This window comes from Pelodiscus sinensis, chromosome 30 (assembly GCF_052426305.1).
Source record: "Pelodiscus sinensis isolate ZL-2025 chromosome 30, ASM5242630v1, whole genome shotgun sequence".
Lineage (NCBI taxonomy): Eukaryota > Metazoa > Chordata > Testudines > Trionychidae > Pelodiscus > Pelodiscus sinensis.
In genome coordinates, this window is record NC_143081.1 from 8,030,606 (window position 1) to 8,055,799 (window position 25,194).

General features: G+C 55.4%; 2 non-coding genes and 2 pseudogenes across 3 annotated transcripts; 1 reads left to right on the forward strand and 3 right to left on the reverse strand.

Annotated features, from left to right (window-relative positions):
• Positions 1-5,574: 5,574 nt before the first annotated feature.
• LOC112544679 (U4 spliceosomal RNA) lies at positions 5,575-5,715 on the reverse strand. The gene has a single exon (XR_003088012.3). It is a non-coding gene; the product is annotated as a U4 spliceosomal RNA (small nuclear RNA).
• A 3,874-nt stretch (positions 5,716-9,589) lies between these two features.
• LOC149521117 (U1 spliceosomal RNA) lies at positions 9,590-9,753 on the reverse strand. The gene has a single exon (XR_016348131.1). It is a non-coding gene; the product is annotated as a U1 spliceosomal RNA (small nuclear RNA).
• Positions 9,754-21,517: 11,764 nt separating this feature from the next.
• LOC149521118 (thyroxine 5-deiodinase-like) lies at positions 21,518-22,104 on the forward strand (annotated as a pseudogene).
• A 2,061-nt stretch (positions 22,105-24,165) lies between these two features.
• On the reverse strand, positions 24,166-24,792 carry LOC142821228 (Ig heavy chain V region 3 pseudogene; annotated as a pseudogene). The gene is made up of 2 exons (XR_016348070.1): positions 24,680-24,792; positions 24,166-24,587 (listed from the first exon to the last, which is right to left on the reverse strand). The product of XR_016348070.1 is annotated as an Ig heavy chain V region 3 pseudogene (transcript).
• Between the last annotated feature and the right edge of the window lie 402 nt (positions 24,793-25,194).

Genomic DNA, 25,194 nt, shown 5'->3' on the forward strand with positions numbered 1-25,194 from the left:
GGCTATAAGAGATGTCGGGGTGTGAGCTGTGTCCACACGTGGTGATCTGTGCCTGGGACGCGTGTCCGCCTGAGACAGGGAGCTCAGCCCAGCAGGGGTGTGTCTGTGTGTGAAAGCTTTGAAACTGCCTCAATATTTGGGAATCCGAACTCAGTAAGGTGTGTAAATGGGATTTGGTCTTTTCACACTAAAATTCTCAGCCCCCAAGCGGAGAGCAGGAAAGACCCTTGTGAGGCAGGAAGGTCTATACGGTACATCCCTCCTCACTTGTGATTTTCGCTGGTATTGGGAAGGAGCCGAGGGGAGTTAGGAGCCCTGCTCTAAGCGACATGAAGTTAGATTTCGGTCCCTAATGCACTTCTGCAGTCCCACGCTCCAGAGAGCTGCACACGGTTCATGGAGTCTCTGCTGGAATTTGGACCCTTCTCTGTGTGAGAGATGCCCGTGCGGTGGGTGAGTCAGTCTGGGGTCCACAATTTATTACCATTGTTATTCCTGCCGGAAATAGCTCCTGGGTTCGCTGACCCCCAGCCTTGCCCGGCCCATGATGGTGATGATGATGCTGACACAAAGCAGGCTGGCCAGTGGGTTGGAGCACTAGGGTGGGAATCATGGAACCTGGATCTTGTTCCCGCCTTTGCCCCTGGCGCGGTGGGTGACAGGGGGCAGGTCCCTTCGCCTCCCCGTGCCTCAGTTTCCCCTTCTGTGAAAGAGAATGTGATAGGATGAGAGCACCCCGGGAGAAGCCCTGAGATAAGGGGCTGGCCTGAGGCCTAAGGGCAGAACTCAAGTCCGGCCCTGGTCGTATTACGCAGAGCGAGCAAGAGTCCCATTGTGCGCAGGCGCCAGGCCCTGTGACTCGCTGCCCCAGATCCGCCATTGGGTAGAACGTGGCTGGGGCTGGAAACACAAGAGGGACACTAGGCACTGAGCAGGCGCACAAACACCCTCGGGAGGGGCGGGCTCCAGGCGCCCCAGACGATGTAATGTACCGGGGGCCCTGCCGCTGCCGCAGTAGCTGCTGTGACGAATCCGCCGGGACCCTTTGAAACTGCCCAGGCGAGCCGCAGGCATTGGCGTGTGGGGGCGGATGGAGCCCCCTTGGGGGAGGCGAACCCCCAGCTCCGCTCCTTCCACCCGCACCCTCCCTCGGGGGCCAGAGCTGACCCAGCAGCCCGCTGCACCTGCACGCAGGTCCCGAGTTTGCCGGACCAGGGCGGTTCACCCTGCGGGTTCTTGTGAAGGGTCTTTGCGATCCTTGCGGCCAGAGGGGTTTTATGTTCTAATGAGAGTGGAGGTTCTGGACACAACACAGAGCCTCCGGGGAAAGAGCCAATCACCGGACCGCCCGGAGTTCACTCATTGCTCTAGAGCAGGGGTCTCCAAACTTTTCAGCCCGAGGGCCGCATTAACTATCAAACAGCAGTTCGGGGGCCGACTACACACTTGAGGTCCAAATAAAAAACAATCAAAACATGGATGTTGTTTTTAATTATTTATTTAATATTATTTTATTCAGTTATTATTTAATAACACATTGATACACTACACATGAACACCTGTATTAGTGTGAATGGTGAAATTGTTTCCTGGATGCCAAAATAGCAGACATTTCTGGCTTTAGATTTGTTGTCCCTAACATCAACAGTGACCTGAGATTATCATCGGACAAGTTTGTTCTCAAATTGTTCTTCACGTATTTCATTCTTGAAAATGTTTGTTCACACAGGTATGTTGTTCCAAAGATTGAAAGGTACCTTGATGCAAAAGTTTTGACATTAGGAAAGTCTTCCTTGGGCAAAAACTGGTAAAAACCCACCAGTCCTATTTTGAACTTGTCCCTAAGGAGGTCATTTTCTTGCAACTCAATGACTTCCAGCTACAGTTCATCTGGGCAACTGGCCACATCTGCTTCAAATGGGTTTTGAAACAATCTCACTTCTTCTGCCTTTGAATCCAAGTCAGAAAACCGCTGCTGAAACTGCAGCTGGAGGTCTTTGATGATCTCGCATGCAAATGACGTGGGGAACTCAGCTGTTGCTTCAGCCATGAAGACCTTGCAGTGCTGAAAGTGCGTCAAGTTGTTGGCCTGTACTTGTTCCAAAAACAAGACAAGTTTGGATCTGAAGGCCTTTAGGTGGGTGTATAGATCAGAAACTAGATTTTGCTCTCCTTGTAGTTTTAGGTTCAGAAAATTTAAATGACTAGTTATGTCTGCAGCAAAAGCCAATTTCCATACCCACTCTTCATCAGACAGTAATGGCTGTGGCTTGCCTTTACTTTCCAGGAAGTCACCTATTTCCTTTCTTAACTTAAATATTCTGCTCAGAACTTTCTCACAACTTAGCCATCTTACTGCTGTGTAATATGGTAAATCTTGCGATTCTGTGTCTGTATCTTTCAACATGTCTCTGAACTATCTATGGTTGAGCCCAGGTGACCTTATTAAATTCACCATCTTCACCACAGGATTCAGTACACTGCTAATGTCCACATATTTAGCACACAAAGCTTGCTGGTGAATAATACAGTGCAGGAACATTGGTTGTATAATGTTTTTCTCATTACACATCTGCTTCACTTGTCCAACCAAGCCTTTCTGTATGCCACTCATGTTTTTTCCTCCATCAACAGTCAGGCAACTGAGGTTAGTCCTGTGAAAGGAAGGTATTGAGGCCTACCCAGAATATGTCAAATGAGCACCAGTTTAATGGTAAGTGGAAAGGAAAGGCAGCACTCTCAGATACAGGAGATAAAAATAAAAACAAAATTTGATTGGTTGACCAACAATAACCCCGCTTTTAAGGAAGTAAGTAACTCAGACAGCAGTATGCAACAAAGTGCTGATTACCCCAAATGGAGCAGACGAAAGTTTTTTGTAAGGGCAAAATGAGACAACAAAAATCTAACGTCAGCAATTGTCAGGCGAGTGGAGGAGTACCAAAATACCGAAACAGGGTATATAAGGTGGGCTGAAACAGACCACGAGCGGACGGGTTGCGAATCCGAAAAGCCAGGTCTGATCAACCAGGGCTCCCTCCCCGGCGCTGAATCTCGCTGCCGTACGTAAGCTCCGAAAGGGGAACAAATAAGCTCCGAAAGGGGAACGAATACCGGTCGTAAGTTGCAACGAAAAATCCAAAGAAAGGAAAAACATAAAGAAAAGAATATCTCCTGAATCTAAGCAATGCTTCTATCTTTCTTAACATGAGTATTATATAACTGTTAACTCCATAAATTTCTTAAAGGTAACTCAGGAGGGTATATCAGTAGGAGAAGTTATTATTTCTTGTTATTTTTAACTGTACTGTTTTTCTACTTTTTCTTTGTATATTATATTGTCTTAAAAGAATCAAAAATAATGAATTGATTTAAATGGAAAATTGATTATAAAGTAAATAGAAAAAATAAATAATCTTTGTTTAACCCTAAAAAGAAGTATTCCTCTCTCTGTGGTTTCAAATCCTTTAAAGAACCAAACCCGGTTACCGAAAAGTCCAGTCCAAGTTATAATCAGCAAATGTTTTTTTCAACTCATTGAATATATCCTCTCCGGTAACAGTGCCATACATGCTATGTAGGGAAGCCAGCTCTTGTGTTATGTTCATGTCTTCATCCACACCTCTAATGAACACAAGCAGTTGAGAGGTGGAGCAGCTGTCCAGCGATTCATCCATTGCAATTGAAAAATGGCGAAACTTGCTTGCATTTTTCGCTATTTGAGTCACAATGTTTTCACCCATGTCTGCAACACGGCGGGCAATGGTATTCGCACCCAAAGCTACATTTTCAAATTGTTTTGACTTTTCTGGGCAAAGTTCCTCAGCCACTTCCAACAAACATTCCTTCACTACTTCACCATCTGTAAAGGGTTTGCCACTTTTAGCCAGGACGTAGGCAACTTTATAACTGGCATTAGTTAAGGATTCATTTTCATTTGAGGATCTACTGAACAATGTCCTCTGAGATGTGAGTTGATTTTGTAATTTAGAAAATTTTTCGGCACTGACTTTACCCTTCTCGGCCATCGCTGGGCACTAAAATAAAGTGAATTCAACATGAATAAATAATGAAACTGAAAGTATCTTGCACACAATATCGCTCAAAAAACCTGATTATGCGAACTAATTTTGTCGCAATAATAGCTGCAAATGACCCGAAACAATTTTTAAAAATTCTTATGATTTCTTAAGTTAAACTTATCTGAATATAGTGTGCAAATATGGTAGAGAGATTGTTGCTTTTAATGTTTCCTCTTCAGAATATTCGCCTGCGAATCCGTTTCTCCCGGAAGGGGGGGGCTTTTCCCCCTGCTCTCCCCTTCCTCTGCACGCTGTCCTCCCCTCCTGCTTGCCACCGCTCATTCCTTCCCCCCCCCCTTGGGCGGAAGGGGTCACCTTTTTAAAGTTCCTGCCGGGGTTCACGTTCCCCCACACGTCGCCGGGCGGGCGTTACCACCACCGCCCATCCTGCCCCCTGATTGGCCGGCTGCCCTGTCAGTCTGGGCAGGGGAACGCCTCCCGTGCTAACCCCCGCCCCCTGTGCCGTTTGCCGCCGCGCGGCCGCTTGTCAGCGGAGCGGCCCGCTTCTCCTGCCCCCCCCGGCGCGGCGTGAGTACATGCCGCACACCCCTGACAGGGCCCCCCCCCCCCCGCGGCAAGAAGGGCCCGTTCGGCGGCGCCCCAGGGACGGGCGGGGGTCGCCTCGTCACACCGGCACGCGGAAGAAGGCGGGGCCAGACAAAAAGGTCTCCACGGGCCGGATGAGAGGGCCTCGCGGGCCGCATTCGGCCCGCGGGCCGTAGTTTGGAGACCCCTGCTCTAGAGGAAGGGGCTTTGCTTCATTCGCTTTGGTGAGAGACCAATTTACCGAACAAACCACTTGCATGTGTCTGGAGTTAGGGGGCAAGAGGAGTTTTCTGTTGACAGCCTCCTTCCGTTTGCCTCTCTTGGTGGAGACGACCTGGCCTTTGTCTCTGACCCAGGGTTCGGTTCCCGCGATGAGGGACCTTTAAGGAGAGAGGTTTCAAACTGGGCGTGTTTTTAGAGATAATTTCTAATCACATCTGCAACAAACTGCAGCTTTTAAAAAACTGATTTTGACAACGTTTGGGAAAAGTCACTGTAAGACATGACATGACGGTGTTGCCTCAGATAACGCTGTGTGCTGATGGCAACTGCTGAATTGTTTAGGATTGGGGAAAGTAGCTATTTATGGGACAATGTCAGACTGGAGGGAGATCTCTAGTGGGGCTCCCCAGGGATTTATTTTGAGTCTGGTGGTTTTTATTGTCTTTAGGAATAACCTGGATGTAACAATAAGAGCATAAACCATTATAAAATTAAAGACATTCAATAAACCATTTGTCACAGGAAACGGTTTATATCACACTGGAAAACCTGAGTTTCCACAAAACACGAGAAACGAAAGGCTGCTTTGGAGCTTTCAGTACAGAACTCTACATTAAGCCAGCAGAAACCATAGAACGAACTTAAAGTAAAGTCCGGTGACATAGCCAATAAGCAATATTATTACAAAAAATACTTTTTTCTTTTGTTGAACAAAGTTGTCCAGCCTCCGCAGAGGCCACCAAAAATTGCCGATACCGACTGTATTTCAAGTCGTTACAGCGGGGTATTGGGAAAAGTTTTCAATTAGCAATAATCGCACCTCGGATTAACCTCATCGGTTACGATATTGCCACTGCGCAAAGATAATTAAACAATCTCCCGGCGCGGTGACCCCGGGCCGGCCACGGGCTCCCAGCTTAGGGCGAGGCCCGGTACCGTGGCGGGAAGCCGGGTACGAAGTGCCCCAGCACCGCTGTCTCCGGAGCCCCGGCAGCCCAGCCAGACCTAGCGGGCTTGCGGGGTTCAGCGCTTCTGTGCCGCTCAGAACCCTCAGCTGGCCGCAGAGGCCTCTGGGAGCGCGAGGAAATGTCACAGTGACGTCACCAGGCGGGAGGGGTGGGGGCAGGAGAGGCTGTTTTGTCTCATTGCAGCTAAATGCTCGAAAATCACAACACCACGTGGGGGCTGCTGGGTGATTCCCGCCAGATTTTCCCGGCAGTTCGACATGGACGGAAACCAGCCCCCACTGCGCGTGCGCAGAACAGTCGCCTCTGGGGCATCAATGCCTTGTGCTCAGCCTGGCACGGGACATGGGAGCTGAAAATCGCAGGGCGCTGGGCCACTCCGCAGCCGCCCGGAGACTGACAGCGCGTGCGGATCGGCCCCTGCAGTGGGGGAAGGGGAAACACCCCCTAGAGGGGGGCGCCATTTACACTCAGCAGCTGTCCCCGGGGGTCGCTGCCCCAGCGCCGCGCAGGACATTGCTCCGCCTGCCCGTGGGAAGCCATCGCGCAGGGGCTGGACACTCCCCAGGGGAGGCGCCCGGGCGGTGACAAACGCAGCAGGGGCCGATCCTCAGCGTGTGACTGTGGGGAAGCCCCCAGGACAGCGCGTCACCCCGAGAAGCAGCGACACAGCCCCGGACACTGACCGGGCAGCGCTTCGTCCGCCTCAGACCCCGCCCGCCCGCATCTCGGCGCGTCCCCTCCCCGCGGGATTGACACTGACAGCAGCGGCCCCGGGATGCTCCTCGGGGACGTGACTCCAAGGCGGGGACACTGCGATGGGTCCCGATCCACTGTCGGAACCGTCACTGGCCGCCCCTTCCGGCGGAAACGCGCGGGGATGGCTGCGCACTGGGAGCGAGTCTCACGCCAAGGGCAGCACCGACCCCATCGGACTCCGACAGCCAGTTAGCAGCGCTGCGCCGCCAGTTCCCATCGGACCCGCATGTGACCAACGCCCCTTTCCCATCCCCAGCGCACCTGGCCAGCGAGTGACCGAGGGAGCGTTCTCGGGAATGGTGTTTACAGGGAGGCGATGCAGCATTTGTTAGTTGTGGGGGGTGCGCAGAATGCACGAGCCTGTTTGTCTCTGCGAGTATCTGGGAGGAAATAAATAAATAGACACCAAACCTCCATCGTTCTCGGCATTCCCTGGAATGTGACCCTGCTCCGCCAGCACCGCCCAGCACAGAATCTGAACACAACTGCAGCTCCAAACCAGGCCACGCTGAGTGTCCCGCTCCCAACCGGTCGGGCAGTGCTAGTGAATTATAAAATACAGACTCCTTGGCAGAGACCCACAGTCCATTTCCCGCAAGTGTCTCTGCATTGGAAATGCCTAGAGAGAGAACAGCCCCAAAGGGGTGTGTGACCGGGTGGGGTCATTTATGCGGGGATGCCCTGTTCACACCTGTGCACCATTGAACTGTTCACTCCACCGGCTCCCCAGAGGGGCTTTAGAAGTCGGAGAGTTCGGGTTAGTGACAGGTGAACAGAGTCAGGGACATTCGCGTGACAGGTTAGGAGAGAGACAAGGCCACTTCTGCAACATTAGCAACCAGGGGCGCCGTTTTCTTACTTGCCGTGTGTGTGCTGGGAAGAATGTGCAGCAGCATCTGCTCCCCTCTGCCCGCACACATCTGCCTGCCTCCGTACACCCCTCTCCCCACAATTCATCTCTGCCTCCCCCCTTTCTTTCTTCCCTCCTCCACACTCCTCCTCTGTAAATGTATCTGCACTTGAACTTTTCTTTCTTTCTTTCTCGGAAAAAAATGTCCACTCCAGCTATTCAGGGAGAGCTGCCCAGTTGCGTTTCCTCCGCTTTCTTTTTTCTTCTCGTTGACAGGGAGGTTGGTTGGGGAAATCTCTTTGATCTGAGCTGATCTGGCCTCGCTGAACTGTTAGGAATCCGCTTCCCCTTTTTGTGTGAGTCCCTGCTGGGCTCTGTGTCATTGTGCAGCCTGATGCAGTAATAGGTTGTGACGGCGCGTTGGGGTTCCCCCACCTCCTACACCCCCGGAATGGCACGAACAGACTCCACCAGCCAGTAGAATAGAGGGAGTTTATTGCTTCTCCAGGATATAGCACAGCACAGATGTCATCAGGTTACAGGGGGTTCTGGGCTTCTAAACCCTCCAGCCTGTTGCTTAGGCGGCTTCCTCCATGATCCCAGACAGAACCTAACTAACTCTCTTCCAGCCCTGCCCCCAGCCAGCAGCGGCATTCCACCTTCCTTTGTTCCTCTCCCTGGGGGGTAGCTGGTCAGACAGGTTGAGAGATCCCTTTGCATAATGACTCATCCTCTGTGTCGCTGGGCCGTGGTACCGACAGCAGCCAGTGGGGGTTACCACAGAGCCAGCATAGACAGCAGCCCGATACCCCCACTACGTCACAGTAATAGGTGCCACTGTCTCCGGCTTCCAGACTTCTCATTTCCAAATACACCTCGCCCTTCGACGTGTCCCTGGAGATGCTCAAGCGGCTTTTCAGGGACGCGTTGTAGTTAACTTGTCATCACCCCAGAACACAGTGGTTAGCCACTCCAGTCCTTTCCCTGGGGGCTGTCGGATCCAGCCCACTCCAATGCCGCTAGTGGTGAGAGAGAATCCGGACACGGAGCAGGTGAGGCTCAGGGTCTGCGAAGGCTTCACCTGGGCGGCTCCGGGCTGCCGCAGTGTCACCTGGGAGCGGCCACCTGCAAAGAGCCAGGAGAAACCTCAGCCAGAGCGCGGGGCGCGGCGGGCTCCGCGGGGCAGAGACAGCTCGCGCCGAGGCACTTACCTGCCGCCAGGGCACAGAGCAGGAGAGACGGGAGCAGGAATTTCATCTCCCCGCCGGGCAGCCGGACAGACACAGGCACCGAGACCTGGAGGGAGCGACACGGGCTGGGCGTTGGGAGGGGCCGCGGGACTAGAGGACGTAAATAGTCTGTGCTGGAGAGGAAACAAACCCCTCATTTGCATAGGGCGCGCGGCATGCAAAGCAGGAGCCGGTTCGTTCGCTCTTTAGTGCCCAGAGATGTGATGGAGAAACCAGGGACTCTCTGGGGAACCAGCCACAGGTGCCCTGAACCGGCAGATTCCTAAGCGCGTGTCCTTGCAATGACAGGGGGACATGGACATGCGGTTACTTTTCCGCAGAGGAAGCAAAGGCGGTGCCCGGAGCGGGATTTGAACCCACGGCTGAGTTCGGAGACCAGAACACCCATGAGCGGACAGAGAGGCCCCTGAGTGAGCCGCTTTGTTATATCACTCCGCGGCCTGACAGCGGCCCGGGCAGTTTCTTTCCACCTTCGTTTTCCTAAATGTTTGTGTTACTCGGGGGTGGCCAACATTCAAGTCAGGCCCAGAGCTGAGAGGAGGCGGGGAGCTTGCAGCTTGGACCAGAACTTCCCAGAGAGTAGAAGTACCACGCGGTTTCGGTCAGACCATTGTCCTACCGACAAGAGAGATACAAAGGAACAGAAACAAGCAACGAGCCCAACCCAGCAAGGAAATAAACTGATGATGGTTAACAGGGATGAGAAACTGAACCTCGAGTGCAAGTTTCAAAGCGAACAGAACACAACCCCCAGCATCGAACACTGCCCCGCTTTACACATTCCCACAGGGTTAGTCTTTGGGGAAAACTATTTCACAGTATATGTCTGCAGGCGCGCAGAACAGATAAGAATAACTCTTCTCGATCTAATCCTGTATTCTCAGAACAAAATGATCTTTTTTTCTACAACTAAACCAGGGGAAAGCGCGCACGCAGCCCCCCACTACCACAAATTGTGCAGTCGAGTTTTCTCTATTTAAGAAAATCGTAGGGGTCAGCGCACCCGCAGTGCAATGGACGGGCCTCACCCTGGGAAAGCCACCTTCCTGAGCGTGGTATTTCCCCTGCCAGGTAAGTATAAAGTCTTGTCCCAGAGCCCCCGCCAGCCCTCAAGCGCCCCGAACTCTCACATCACGGTGGCTCCCACCTCCACCTCCAAACAACCCCGCCGGCACCGCTTCCCGCTGCTGCCAGCTGCCTCCCCCGACCCCCCCCCCCATTTCCCCGACCCCACCCAGAGCCCCGCTTGCAAATTAGGGCCCCGTTCGTCAGCCCGCTCCCACTCCCACAGTGCTCCGCTCGCGCACACATCTGCATACGTGCACACGCGGCTCCGCCCCTCCGGATGGGCCACGCCCCTGACTGCCCTTGGTCCACACTCTCCAGTCCAGCCAGACCCGGCTCTTCAGCTGCTCAGCGCCCGATAGACAGAGCCCAGGCCCCTCTCTCAAGTGCTGCGGGGGAGGGGGGGGGTTAAGGGAAAGTAGCAGGGCGGGGGACAAAGGGGCGCAGCAGGAGAGGTTGCATTTGGCCACACGCCCGGGCGCTCACTGTCACTGTCCGCTCCCCCGATCGAGTCATCAGGCGAGCAGATGGAGCCGGGGGCGTGTTGCTCTGCTGCTCCCGCTGTAGCCAGTCAGTGTTGGTGGCGGGGGGGCTGCTGCGGGTGCCTTGTGGGTGGCCCCCACATATCGGCCCCTACAGACCAGCCTCCCAAGCTCCCCAGCCCAGCGAGTGTCCTTAGCACCGGGCTATGGGGTGAGTCGCTCTCTTCCTCCCTCTGGCCCAGCACGTATGGCAGCCAGGCACCGGGGATTTCCGGGCCTACAGGCTGCAGGTTTGAGGCTGCTGTAACCGCACTCTGGGGGCATGAGTTGGTGGGTTTGTTTCTGCTGCCTTCAGACAGCGATTGTCTGCCCTGGTAGCGGGACCGGCCCGGGGACAGACCCACATTTCCTGCCGCTTCGTCCTGCCACATCCAATTTCTCCGGCTGCGATGGCTCCGATCCCCTCCAGCTGCAGCTGACTGTGTCGTAATCTGAGAAGTGATTTAGGCACTTGGGGCTCTAAACCCCTTCAGCTGTCTCTGATTCTAAGTCACTGGGGGGAGGGTAATTTCCCAGATTCACACGGACAACCACTGGCCCGGGTTAGTGAGGAATTAGCAGGAGCCCTGGGTTCTCTCACTGGGGTTTGTGAAGGGCTGTAGCTGCGGTTTGTGTCACTGTGTCCCGAGCACAGTAATACGTGGCGGTGTCACCGGCTCGCAGGCTGCCCAGCTCATGGAATTGACCCTGGTGATGGTGAATCGCCCCTGGAACGCGGGGCGTAGCCAGTGACACCATTACCAGGAGAGATGTATCCCGCCCACCCCAGGCCTTTCTCGGGAGCCTGCCGGATCCAGAGCATGTTACAGCTGGTAACGGTGTAGCCGGAGGTTTTACATGTCAGCTTCACGGACTCTCCGGGCTTCTTCATTTCGGCCCCAGACTGGGTCAGCTGGACCTGGGAACTGGTCCCCAACCTCCGAAAAGTTTCCGCACTTCACTTGTAAAAGGCCTTTGCTCTTCTCTGCGCTGTGTTTCTGCCGCACAGTAATAGCGGGCGGTGTCCTCGGGCTTCAGGCCGGTCATTTGCAGCAGGTTGTTGGGGTCATCTCTGGAGATGGTGAATCGCCCTTTAATCGAGTCGCTGTAGTATGTGGTGGAGCCGTGAATCTGGGCGAGCCATTCCAGCCCTTTCCCGGGAGCCTGCCGGACCCAGTGCATCCAGTAGCTGCTGAGGGTGAAGCCGGAGGCTTTGCAGAAGAGGCGCAGCGAGTCTTCGGGCTTCTTCACATCCCCTCCGGACTCCACCAAGCTGATCTGGGAGCGGGCACCTGGGAACACAGACAAGTTATCAGTATTGGTATCCACGCCAGAGGAATTTAATATTCTTCTGCCGTTGTTCAGCGCTAGAAAATACCTTCCCAAGCCGCTACAGACACAGAGAAGGAGCAAAAATTCCATGTTCCCTGGGGCTGCTGGGGAAAGTTCTCCCGGGGTTGCGGATTGTCCCTGCGGGTGCAGCCTGGGCAGAGGGAGGAACAGATTTAAAAACACGCTGACTCCCTTATTTGCATACCCCGCCTCATAACAGACATGGCGCGTTGAATATAAGAGACTCGCCGTGCTCATGCCAGTGATGTGCTTGACACGCCCTAGGGCTACGGTCAGACTTCCCCGGCCTGGGTGTCTGTGCAGCGCCGGGCACAGGGCGCTGGGATCGTCTTGACACTTTTGGACACCTGGAAGGAATGAAGCCGGCGGTGACTGTGTTTCCTCACACAGGGGCCGATAGACTGGCTGTTTCCAGGTGTCATGGGCGCCAATAGCCTGGCTCCCAAAGCCCTTTTGGGAGAGCATCGATCTATATATGGGCAGATGGTCCCTTTGGAGCAACAGCGCCACCTGCTGATAAACACGCGGCACTTTCACTACAGAAGATTTTACTAGATAAGGGGGAGCGATTCCCGTGGCTTTTGCTCCTGCCTCTGACCTGGCCGGGCCCAGGGAGCCAAAGAGCTGTGGGGCTCTCCCGGGACTGCGCTGCACTTGTGTGATGTAATGTTGGTACCTTGGTGGTTGCTGTGCTGGGCGGCGGGCTGTGGGTGACCTCTGCTGGCGGCTATTTGTAGCATGGCCCAGCAGCACAGGGGCTCCGAACCTGTCCGACCAGTTGCCTCCCAGAGAGAGGAACAAAGGAAGGAGGGGGCAGGGCTGGAAGGGACGGTTTTTAATTTCTGGCTGGTATCATGGAAGAAGCAGCCTAAGCAACGGGCTGGAATTTAGGGGCCCAGTCTCCCCCATCTCAGCCCTGTAACCGGATTGCATCTTTGCTGGGCTGTACCCTGGAGAAGCAATAATCTCCCCCTATTCTGCTGGCTGGTGGAGTCTGTTCGTGCCACTACGGGGGTGCAGGAGGAGGGGGAACCCCGACGCGCTGCCACAACTTGCTAGAGAGCCCCGCAACTCTGCCCATGGGCTCTGGAGGCTTCTCCCCTACAGGGAGCACTGGGCACGCAGGACTCAGCCCTGCCACTCCCGGCTTGGGCCGCAGCGTTCATGTCTTGGGAGGGGGCAGGGACTGGGCCTTCGACAGGATGCTTGCATGTTGGCGATTTAGCGGGCTTCCACAGATAAGGACTTCAATGGGGGTGGGGGTGGTACTGTGACTACAAAGGGCTCTGCGGATCACGGCTACAGCCTGGAGAGGTGCTGGAAACTCTGGGGGTTGCACCGGGTTCGGGGCTTCTGCCTGGAGGGCGCTGGGAATTCAGCATAGAAGGGGCTGGCAGGATCAACATTTCAGCCTCGTAGCAGGTGCCGGGATTTGGGGCTTCAGCACCGCAGCGTGAAATCCCCCCTCTTGAGGAACCTTCTTTGGGGTGCCCATGGGGAGGGGTGACACAAACCTCTGACTCACCCCCGCACCCTGACCCCTTTATCACACACAGGCTGCCTCGTCTCTCACTGGCCGCCTGTCGTTCTGCCTCAGCACCCTGCCTGAGAGCGCCCCCTGCTGGCACCACATGCCGCATTCACCTGACCTGAATTTAATCTTTCCCCTCACGATAATACATTTCCTATAAATAGCGTGACCGCCCGTCCCGTTTTTAACGGGAAATTCCTGTACTTAAGTCCCCTGGCTCCCCTGAAGATGTCTTGACTGGTGAATTGTCCCGTATTTGCAGCTGGTGGGCTCCCCCTGCTGGTCAGCTGGTGTCTCCTGCTGGTGGCTGGCGGGTGGGTGCGATTTTTGCAGGAATATGTCACTGTAGCCGGTAGAATTTTTAGGACAGAAACTGAGAGACTAGATCTGAGACCCCCTGGCCGGAGGCTGACACAACGGAACTGGGCTCTTGGCTTTAGCCGCCTCCCAGCCTGACTGATCGAGTTTTAATTCTGTGCCTCAGGAAGCGACTAAACCGAGGCAGGCAGAGCCCCCACCTGGAGCCGCCTTTTTAAAAGTGTCTCTACTTGAGCAACCAGAATTGGAACCAAATCTCCCTTGTGGCCCTGCTGGCGGTAAGAAGGGAGCCTGGAAACCCAGAGTCAGCGAGACCTTATTCGGGGCTGTCTCCGGCTGGAACCCACAGCGACCAATGCCCGGCTGTTCCGTTCAGCACCGCTCCTCCCCGCTCTGCCCTCCCTGCAAAGCCCTCCCCGAGTAGCGCCCTTTGTCTCGGGCTCGCTCTCCGCCCGCAGGCGCGTTCCAGGAGCTTGTGACTGGCAGGGCTCCTCGCTCGCGGCGGGGTTGGCTAAAAGGCGTCAGGAGACAGGGTCCCTCCCGCGCTGGGGCTGTGGGTGAGCGCCGGGGGCAGGGCTCTGGGGCGAGTCCGGTCCTGGGACAGACCCACATTTCCTGCCCCTTGCTCCAACCACATCCAGCTTCTCCAGCGGCTGCGATGGCTCCGGTCCCCTCCAGCTGGAGCTGACTGTGTCCCAGGAATTGAGTCGTACTCTGGAAAGTGATTTAGGCACTTAGGGCTCTAAACCCCTTTTGCTGTCTCTGATTCTAAGTCACTGCGGTCAATTACCCGGGTTCACACGGGCAACCACTGTCCAGGGTGAGTGCGGGATTAGCAGGAGCCCTGGGTTCTCTTACTGGAGGTTTGTGAAGGGCTGTGTGACAATTCACACTGACAAGCAGGTGCCAGACTGGAGGTGAACTTGGGACCTGTTTGCTCTTCATTCTACCCACTCTGATCCCTGGGGGAATGTCCAGTCTTTGAACATCGCCCGCATTTCGGGCTGCAACTGAGATCAGGCCATCGCAAGGCAGCATCAGCTACTCGGCTGGGCAGTGGTACAGACCGGAGCCAGTGGGGGTCGCCCACAGCCCCAAGCCTAGCAACACTACCTCACCCCTGGCCAGGCAAATTACAGGCTGAGAAAGGCCGAAAAATCTGTTAAGAATCCTCCTCCCCTTTTTGGCTGGGTCCCCGCTGCGCTCTGTGTCGCGGTGTCTTTCCGGGCACAGCGATAGGGGGCGATGCCCGCAGCTGCCAGCGAGCGGAGCTGCAGGTTCTTGGAGGGACCAGAGGAGACGGTGACCCGGCTCAGGAAGGAGGAGCTGTTCTCTGTGTGCCAGGGGGAACCGCCCTAATATCCCAGCCCCAGCCAGTGCAGCCCTGTCGCGGGAGGCTAACGCCCCTCAAGGCAGAGGGCTGAGAACGCCAGTGAAAGGGGTTTGCTGTTCCCAGCCTCTCTCTGAACTCGGTTTCGTTTCCATACATGGAGCTTGGGCGCCCCCAGCGCCAAACGGCTTCTCTGCTCACTGCAGGGGGAGGTTTGTGTCTGGGCTCAGACCGGCTTCTCCTCGCTGTGTCTTTCACACAGTAATAGCGGGCGGTGTCCTCGGGCTTCAGGCCGGTCATTTGCAGGTGCAGCAGGTTGTTGGAATTGTCCCTGGAGATGGTGAATCGGCCTTTCACGGCATCAAGGTAGTAAGTACCCCCATTCCAGTTGATATAAGCGACCCACTGAAGCCCCTTCCCGGGAGCCTGCCGGACCCAGTGCATCCCGTAATCATCGAAGGTGAAGCCGGAGGCTTTGCAGGAGAGACGCAGAGAGTCTCCGGGCTTCTTCGCATCCCCTCCGGACTCCACCAATTGCACCTGGGACCGGGCACCTGGGAATAAAGACCGGGTGTTAATACGGGGATTAAAGCAGCGATAACACAATATTATCCCGACTCTTCCCGTAGAAAATACCTGGGAAAGTGGCTACGGCGAAAAGCAAAAGGAGAAACTTTTTCATTTTCCTGCTGTTCAAGGGATTTTGAGGGGACTGGCTGGTCCTGCCCAGACACAGGGGGCTGCGGATCGTCTGTGCGGGTGCAGCCTGGGCAGAGGGAGGGACAGATTTAAAGAGGACACTGACTCTCTCATTTGCATACCCCCAGCCTTATAAGAGACACGTTCCTTCCCCGGGTGATGTTTCCTGGCTTTACAGAGCGGGGCTCGGACAGGCCCTCAGGATGGCCGTGCAGTGCCTGGGAGGCGGATCCGGAAGATACTTTTTTCCAAGTGAGAAGCGACGGGTTCGCCCCCCATCCCCTGGCCGGACACAATGATACAAACCGGCCCATTGCAATACAGATGACGCCTAATTTAGGGAGGGGATTTCACAGGAGGCTCAGGGGGGAGCTCTTTGGAGTCCTTCGTGCTCCCGACCCCTACGCAGCCCGGTCCTGCGTCCCCCTGCGCATCAGGCTCTGAGTGATTAGCCCCGCCCTGTTTTACACCCTTACCCACGTGACTGCCGCCATTGACCTGGGTGCCTGCTCTGCTTTGTGACGTCATCAATAGCTGAAGTGCGGGTCCTTTTACCTCCAGGGGGTGACGGCGTGAAATTGTGGGACCTTATTGCGGGCGGCCTGGGAGGTCTCAGCTCCGCCCCGTGACACCAGCTGAGCTGGAGGGAAACGAGACCCAGGTGGGCTGGGGAGGCGGAGCCAACGTACCAGACCCTGGTGGGGAGGGTGACTCAGAAGGGGATTCGCCCCGGATTGAAGTTCCCGGACGTGGCGAGGGATCGTTGCACCCAAGGTGAAACATTGTCCGGCAACGGAGGAGTTAACACGGGCGGGAGGTTTGTGTTACATGCACCCAAGGGCCGAGTCCTCTGCCCAAGCCCGGAGCCTGTTTCTCTACTGCCCCCTCGCGGCTGCCGTGGGAAGAGCGATTCCACAGCCTGGGATTTTGCGCGTCTGTCAAATTAGATGAATCAATTAAAGAAGCAACGTGTCTCATTTGTGCGCTGATTCCATTGTGATCCGAAAGCAGAATTCCAATCTGGATTCAACTTTTGTAGGCAATTCCCTCTTCTCCTAATGTCAAGGTTTGGTTGTGCCAGAAAAACGGGATGTGCCTGGATTTCGATTGTTTTCCAAAACCTGGAAAGGGAGGGGGCAGAGACAGGAGGGATGTGACATTCACAGTCACCACTGGGGGCAGTGAGTGCAGGAGACAAATCCTGCAGTGTCAGGGGGAGGCCAGCTGGGGGCAGGGCTCACCATTTTGCCTGCCAGTAGCCCAGGTAAGTGGTCCCTCTGCCCCAAGCCCCTCCCCCAGCCCTTGTTCCCAGATCTGGATGGGGAGAGGAAGACCACCAGTCCGACAGCTGTGCCCCCTGCCCCCGAGCACCACCAGGCCAGGCATCACAGCCATGGCCCGCAGGACCCCCGGGCGGTGGAGTATCGAGGGGAAAGAATCAGCTGCCTGGTCTGAACGCAGGTTCTCGGTCATCAGTGAGGGGCTTAATTTTCATCAGCTCCTCTGGTCCTGGAGAGAGAGGTTTCGGGGACCCCGCCCGTGCTGACATAGGGTCAGTGTAGTCACAAGGTTGAACGAGGCTGGAACAGACAGAGGAGCAGGGCGAGCGGGGCCCCTCAGAGATCAGGACACACTCGGGGATGGATGCGAACAGCCCACACGCTCCTGTCGGGCTGGGACCGGGGCGGGGCGATTGTCTGTCAGAGGAGAACACAGAGCGCAGGGATAGTCTGAGTCCCGGTTCTTTCTTCCCCGGAAATACAAGGGGTCTGGGAAACACAAGTCGTGGGCTGGAGAGCTCGCGTGTCCGGCAGCCTCTCCCCAGGCGCGGGCGGGGAATGAGGGTTTGGAATCAGTCTGGGGGGTGACCCGGGCTCACACAAAGCGCAGGAGAAGGCGACAAGGGGGGCAGCAGGACTCGGTCAGTGGAGTCTGGATTTGTGCAGAGGGGCTCGGAGTGGGAAGGTTCCGGGCGAGCTCAGGACAAATAGAGGCAGAGCGATGACAGGGACTGTCCCAGCAGCAGGGGAGTGACAGAGCCAGGGACAGATCCCCGGGTCTGACTCCCAGCGCAGCCGCCTCCCCCCTAGTGCGCACAGTGGGATCCCAAGGATGCCCCCTCTCTCCCCAGAAGAGGCAGAGCGAGTTAGTTCCATTTGTATCGTTTGGATTCTCTTGTGTAGCGGGGGCGGGGCGGGGATGGTGTTTCCCAGACCCCTTGTATTTCCCGGGAAGAAAGAACCGGGACTCAGACTGTCCCTGAGCTCTGCGTTCCAGTCTGACAGACAATCGCCCCGCCCCGGTCCCAGCCCGACAGGAGCTTGTGGGCTGTTCGCATCCACCTGTGTCCTGATTATCTCTGAGCGGCCCCGCTCGCTCTGCTTGTCTGGCCTCGCCAGGCTGCTTAGAAACCGCTTCCCCTTTTTGTACGGGCCCCGCTGCGCTCTGTGTCACTGTGACTCTCTGGCGCAGTAATAGGCGGAGGTGTCTGCAGCTGTCAGCGTGCGGAGCTGCAGCGAGAACTGGTTCTTGGCGGTGTCCGCAGAGATGGTGATTCGGCCTTGCACAGACGGGGCGTAGTTTGTGCTCCCCCCGCCACCTGGATACACCCGCCCCAACCACTCCAGCCCTTTCCCGGGGGGCTGCCGGACCCAGTGCCAAGCGTAGCTACTGTCAGTGATGGACACACCCGAGACAGCGCAGCTTAGGGTGAGGGTCTCTCCGGGCTTCACCGTCCCTGGGCCCGACTGGACCAGCTGCACCTGGGAGCGGACACCTGGGGAAAGGGAAACAAAGGGAGGAAAGAATTAGCCACCGAACCAACCCACGGTTCTGTCCCTGATTTCCCCCTCTGCCCTCGTCTCATCCACACTCACAGCCGGGGGCGGCGAGCAGGGCGAGTAAAAGCAGCAGAGGCTCCATTCTCGTGTCTGGGCAGAGACTGAGCCTCCAAGAACCCGGGTTTGTATTTAAGCAGCAAGGCCTGGACCGGGATTTGCATGCGGGTCGCACCCAGCGGATACAAGGTGACAAAGCAACGTCTCCTTAGAGCGTTGTCTGGCGGAGCCTCCTGCAACTCGTCATCGCGTCCGGACTGGGATGGGGCGGTCACAGGCGGTAGGAAAAGCCTTTCCCCTGAGTGCCATGTACCTTCGGGCGGGGTTTAGCGGGATCTGGCGCCCTCCAGCTGCGGCTCCTGAGAATAGAGATGGCACAGATTAAACCAGAGCGCAGACACAGCGGGTGGAAATGAGCTGCCGCGGGGACGAGTAAAGGGGAAGGTGATTCCTTTCTGTAACACTAACTAATGAATCTCTTGCCCCTTGGACAGAGCCAATAAGGAAAGTGGTGGAGAGAGCCCGGGCATTGGGCCGGGGATACAGATAAACAGGTGCCGGGAGGCAGGAGGAAATGGAGACCAGAAGGGACGGTGCAGCTTTGGGGGTTCATGCCACAAAGAGCTTTGACTCCGCTCGGGGGATCCCAGAGTTAACAGGCAGGGGGAGCAGCCTGCCAGGACCGGCTCTAGGTTTTTTGCCACCCCAAGCAAAACATTTTTGGCCGCCCCCCCTTTTTTATTGGCTTTTACACATATTTGCACTTTGCAATTTTTGTTTGTTTGTTTTAGACTATTAAAATTAAAACAATTAAAACAAAAAGTTTGTAGTTAGAGAAATAAAACAATTTCCTACTAGTGTACTCATTTAATTTTAACGAAATCACAATTACAAACTATTTGGGTTCAACTATACACTCTAATGAAAAACATTAGTGTCTTCCCGTGCGCCCCGTTTCTCCTAAATTAAAAGAATTTATATGAACTGAATTTTTCTGGTTTTTTATACTTGCATAGCCTTTTAATAATTCAATAAAATCTATTTTTTTTGTAATGATACTTTCAATTGAAATAAATGTGAGTCCTGGCAAACGATTTTGAGAGATGGCAGATCTCCAATAATTTTTTAGTAATTTCAGTTTTGAGAAACTGCACTCACCAGGAGTCACTGATACTGGTAATGTTAAAAGAATGAGTAGCGCTATAGCAGTGTTTGGAGTGAAACAATCATGTCTTGCTCTCAATTCTAATACTTTTAGAGGAGAAGATTTAGGACTTATTAGCTCAGACAAAGCTATTAATTCATCGTACAATTCTACTCCATCAGTGTCAGCAGCGTTATCAGTACTGAGCGATAAATGCAGGTCCTGGCAGTGCTTCATGATGAGATCTTCTTTAGAAAACTGATTTTTAATATTTCCAATATTGTTTAAAATTCAAAAGTTTCACAAAGACCGTTCAACTGATCAAATCTTTCTTCATGAAGGGGGCCTCAGACCCATTTCACTGGTAGTTAGGAATTAACAGAAATGATCAGGAATATGGAATGGCTGCAATATGAGGAAAGATTAATAAGACTGGGACTTTTCATCATGGAAAAAAGACAACTAAGAGGGCGAAATGATCGAGGTCTATAAAATCAAGACTGGTGTGGAGAAAGTAAATAAACAAAAGTTATTTACTTGCTCCCACAACAGAAGAGCTGCGGGTCACCAAATAAAATGAATAAGTAGCCGGTTTAAAATCAACAAGGTATTCCTTCCCTCAATGCACAGTCAGCTGGTGGAACTACTAGCCAGAGGATGCTGTGAAGATTAGGACTTTAACAGGGTTCAAAATTGAGTTAGATAAGATCATAAAGGAAAGGTCCATCAATGAGTATTAGCCAGGATGGGTGGGAATGGTGCCCCTGCCTCTGTTTGTCAGAAGCTGGGAATGGGTGACAGGGGATGGTTCACTTCATGACTACCTGGTCTATTCATTCTCTCGGGAGCACCTGGGATTGGCCCCTGTCAGAAGACAGGATACTGGGCTAAATAGGCATTTGATTTGACCCAGTATAGCCATTATTATGGTCTTATATTACCTTCAAGGATTTGGATGGGGTAGGGGGCAAAGATTTCTCTCTTCCTGTACACTTGCCCAATGGTTGGTACAGCAGGGTCCTGATCTTAGCTGCAGGCTGAAATGCGGGCAATGCTCGAAGACTGGACATTCCCCCAGGAATCAGAGTGGGTAGAATGAAGAGCAAACAAGTCACAAGTTCACCTCCAGTCTGGCACCTGCTTGTCAGTGTGAGCGGACACTTGGTCCAGGTGAACTCGAGGCTCCTGCTCCCTGCGGCGGACTGAGGAGCCCACGGGGGTTCTGTGAGATTCCGATCGGAGAGGCGGCCTCGGCTCCGAGAAGAGGGAGGGAAGGTCGCTCCCTTCGCCGCCCGCAGCAGAGCGGGGACCTTTCCGCTTTCGGACAACAGCGACCCCTAGTGGCGAGGAATCGGTTCCCTGTCTCGCTCCCCTCTCGCTGATTTCAGGCTGTCAGCAGGTCTGGGAACTAGGTCACTAACCTGGCAGCGCCCCCGGCCCTTCCCCCGGGACAGACCCCCCGGCGGCTGCAGCCCAGCAAGGCCGTTTGCAATCGCTCCCCAGCCAGGGCGCTGGTTCGCGGCTCATCGAGACGGAGCAAGAGCTAAACTCCCTGGAACCAAACGCGCCTACCGGCGACGGCCCCTTCCAGGGCCAGGCCTCTAGCTCGGACAAGGCAGAAGCCCCCGTTTACAACCCCCTGACCCGTCAAAGGGGAGGCCATTGCCCCTCCCCTCCGCTGGGCGGCCCGGCTGCAGTTTCTGGGACCCGAATTGGGGAAGGGCGGCACGGTAGAGAAAACGCTTCAATACTTGCGCTCAATGGCTGGGAGCTACTGGCCCTGCCTCCGGGCAGCGAGTGCGTGTCTTCTGGCAGCGCCTCTGGCAACCACTCCCGCTGCCCCCACACGTACGCTGCACCTCCCCCCAGTGCTGCCCTGTCCCGGGCCGGGTGTGGCGCCTGCTCTTTGCCTCTGGAGCCCGGCCGAGTCCTGGCTCCCTGCGCCGTGGCACGTCCCTTGCAGCTCGGGGCGGGGCTCCAGCCTCCAGCCTCGCTGTGCATTGTTAGCTCACTGGCGGGGAGGGGCAGGTAACCCCCAGGCTCCAGTGCCAAGGGGCGGGGTCCGGCCGGAGCTGGAGTCACTTTTCATTGAAATCCCTGACTATAAAATGGGCCTAAAGAGAAGCGGGAGCTCCGCTGAGCTGCAAGGAGCCCGGCAGGCGGGCGTGTGTGGAAGGGGGCCGAGAGCCGGAGCCCAGCAGCCCTCACGATGCTCCACTCCCTCGGCGTTCACACCTTGCAGCTGCTCACCCAGGCCGCTGCCTGCTTCCTCCCGCTGCCCCGCTTCCTGCTCCCCGCGCTGACGCTCTGGCTCCTGGATTCTTTGTGCACCCGGAGGAAGGTGCTGCTGATGGGCAGGGCGGAGGAGGCAGACAGCCCCGGCCAGGAGCCACCCCCTGATGACCCCCCGGTCTGCGTGTCCGACTCCAACTGAATGTTCTCTCTGGAGTCCCTGAGAGCCGTGTGGCCCGGGCAGAAGCTGGACTCCTTCAAGTCGGCGCACGTGGGCTCCTCCGCCCCCAGCCCCGAAGTCATCCAGCTGGACGGGCAAAAGCGGCTCCGGATCCTTGACTATGCCCGAGGCAACAAAACCAACAAACGTTTCTCTGTCAGCCCATTGGGATGCCTCTGAAGCACCAAAATATGGAGTTTTACATGGACGTGTTGTGACGTAGTGGGGGTACTTGCTGGGCTGTGGTGACCTCTGCTGTCTGGAGCAAGACCCAGCAGGGAAAACCTCATTATGCAAAGGTGACTCAAAAACCTGTCTGACCTGCGGCCCCCCATGGGGAGAAACAAAGGGAGGTGGAATGCTGCCCTGGCTGTGGGCAGGGCTGGAAGAGGGGGAGTTAGTTCCTGGCTGGAAGGCAGGGAAGAAGGAGCTGGGGAGGGAGCTGGGACCCCCCTATCTCAAGGGGGGCACTGAGGCCTCTTAGCCCCAGTTCCTGTAACCAGATTACATCTGAGCTGCGCTGTGCTGGAGGAACAATAAACAACCTCCATTCTACTGGCTGGTGAAGTCTGTTCATGCCATTTCGGGGGTGCAGGAGATGGGAAAATCCCGACGCGTCGTCACACGTGTTGATGGGGAAAAATTGGAAATTCAGTCCCAGAAAAATCGGCAGAGCGGCGCATTGCCGGGGGCGGCTGCTTACCTGGAAATGTGCCGCCCCAAGCATCTGCTTGCTCTGCTAGTGCCGGCCCTGTCCCTTTCTACAAAGTGCATTTGTCTTCTAATCCCCACTCATTCTGGAATAACCCTTAATTTCTATGCTGGGTCAGGCAATAGTCCTCTGGGAGAAAGCGAATAATAAAAGACCCAGACACATTAACTCTCTGCTCTACAAAACGGGTGGGAAAACTAAGGCCGGGGGCTCAATCCAGAACAACTGTCGCCCCATCGTGGGGCCGGAGCAAACACAATTTACTATCCTGCAGTGTGTAAGAGCAATGTGGGGAGTGTTTCTCTTCTTCTTTGTGAGTCAGCGGCCCCCGACCCAAAACATTTCCCACCCTTGGCATAAGACACTAGCTGTGAACTCAGTCACAGACACGCAGTGCGTGTTACTAGTATGAACACGAAAATAACGATCCTCGGGGGTCCCTAGTGCCCTGGCTGGGATAAAACACCTGCCAAGGGGGCTGCCATTGAAACTAAATGCAGCCAAAGTCCAATTTTCCTTTCTGTAAATGTCTCAGGGGACTGGCTGGTCACTTCCAAGAACCAGGGGGCTGCGGATTGTCTGTGCGGGTACAGCCTGGGACAGATTTAAACAGGAAGCTGACACCTCTATTTGCATGTTCCGCTCCTTGTAAGAGCTACTCCTTCCTTCGCAGATTCTGAAATCCTTCCGCCAGGCTCGAGAGTTGTGCTCGCCCCGCCCTTCCCGTGGGACTCTGCAGCACAGCGCGGTGGGATACCGAGTGCGTGTTTCGCGCTGAGGTACGAGAGACAGCTGCCTGGAATGGGCGAAGGTCCGGGACAGGAGTCAATGGTACCTGTACCAGTAAATACCCGAGTCAAGGCAAAGACACCCACTAACGTCCCAGTCTTTCGGATCAAGCCCACAGACACCGATTTGCTGCTAGAATCGGCGAGTTGCGGGCGACAAACTCTCTCTGGGTACCAGGCCGGTGGATGGGTGAAAACTGCCACTCGCTGTCGCTATTGTGTTAGAAATGTGGCTATGAAGTGTTATGTCCCTAGACGTCCAAGGCCTGTAGATACAGAGCGCCCCGCACATCCAGTCTGATTGTATCCCCTCTGATAACTGCCCCTGGACTGACTGTATCTGCCGGTTCCTTTCCCCGGCACCCTCCTCCCGACGGGCACTGGCACGGAGCCGAGAGGCAGGAAGAACCGCTGTCACCACTCAGCGTGATGTCCTGCAGAGCGCAGGCCACGGGGCACCTCACCTCCCGGGCCAAGGAATCTGGGAGCGGGTCCTTGCGGGGGAAGGAGAGCGCAGGAGCCACGTGGCAACGAGTCCCATGGACCAGGTTTTACATCAGTGAAAGTGCCCGATCTGCAAGCCGAGCCGGGCCGTGGGAACAGGGCTCCCGCCTCAACGGGACTGACAGAGGCAGCCAGCGATGTCTGCCCCAAGGCCCAGGGAAAGCAAAGGGAGGAACGTCGCTTGGTACTTCAAACGTTTAAAATCTCCCTTCCTGTGCCAACTTGTTCTTCTTTCTGTTACCGCTCTGTGCCCAGCGCCCGGTTGTTCGTGTCTCTGCTGCCCCCGCGTGGCCGCCGGGGGTTCAGCAGGCCGGGTTTTTGCAGGAGCATCAAAAGGTTTCGTGTCGCTGTGTGTCTGGCACAGTAATAGCGGGCGGTGTCCTCGGGCTTCAGGCCGGTCATTTGCAGGTGCAGCAGGTTGTTGGAATTCTCCCTGGAGATGGTGAATCGGCCTTTCACGGCATCAAGGTAGTTTGTATAGCTCCCATCGCCACTGATAACAGCGACCCACTCCAGCCCCTTCCCGGGAGCCTGCCGGACCCAGCTCATCGCGTAGCTGCTGAAGGTGAAGCCGGAGGCTTTGCAGGAGAGGCGCAGAGAGTCTCCGGGCTTCTTCACATCCCCTCCGGTCTCCACCAAGTTGATCTGGGACCGGGCACCTGGGGAAAAAAGACGCGGTATGAACATTAGTATCAAAACACCGAACACAAAATCTCCGTCCGCCTCTCCAGACACTTTAACTAGAAAATACCTGGGAAAGCTGCCACCACGAAAACTAAATAGACCCAAAATTTCATTTTCCCCGGTCCTCGTGTGGGGGCAGAGGTGGCTGGTGACTGCACAGACACTGGGGGCTGCGGGGTGTCTCTCCGGGTGCAGCTTAGAGAGAGCGAGACACGGATTTAAACAGGCACCGGTCACCGCTATTTGCATATTCCCCTCCTTATCAGAGACACAACCGCCTTCCCTTAGGGCCGAATCACTGTCGTGGATGCTCCGGCAGAAGGAGTCTCCTTCCCCCTCCCTGTGTGTTTGTGCAGCGCCTGAAACAACGCGGGGGTCCCGATGGGCTCTCACAGCTCCGGGGAGAGGAGAAATGACGTCACTTAGCTCGCCATTCGTGTTTAGGGGTTGCCAGGGTCTTGGCTGTGGGGAAGGGAAATAGTTTCACTGGAGTTAGTGGGGTTTTGCAGGAGGAATCCCTGTTTGTTGTGAGCCCGGAGGTGCGAACATTCTCCTCTCTGCTCAGATTCGGTGCGAATTGTA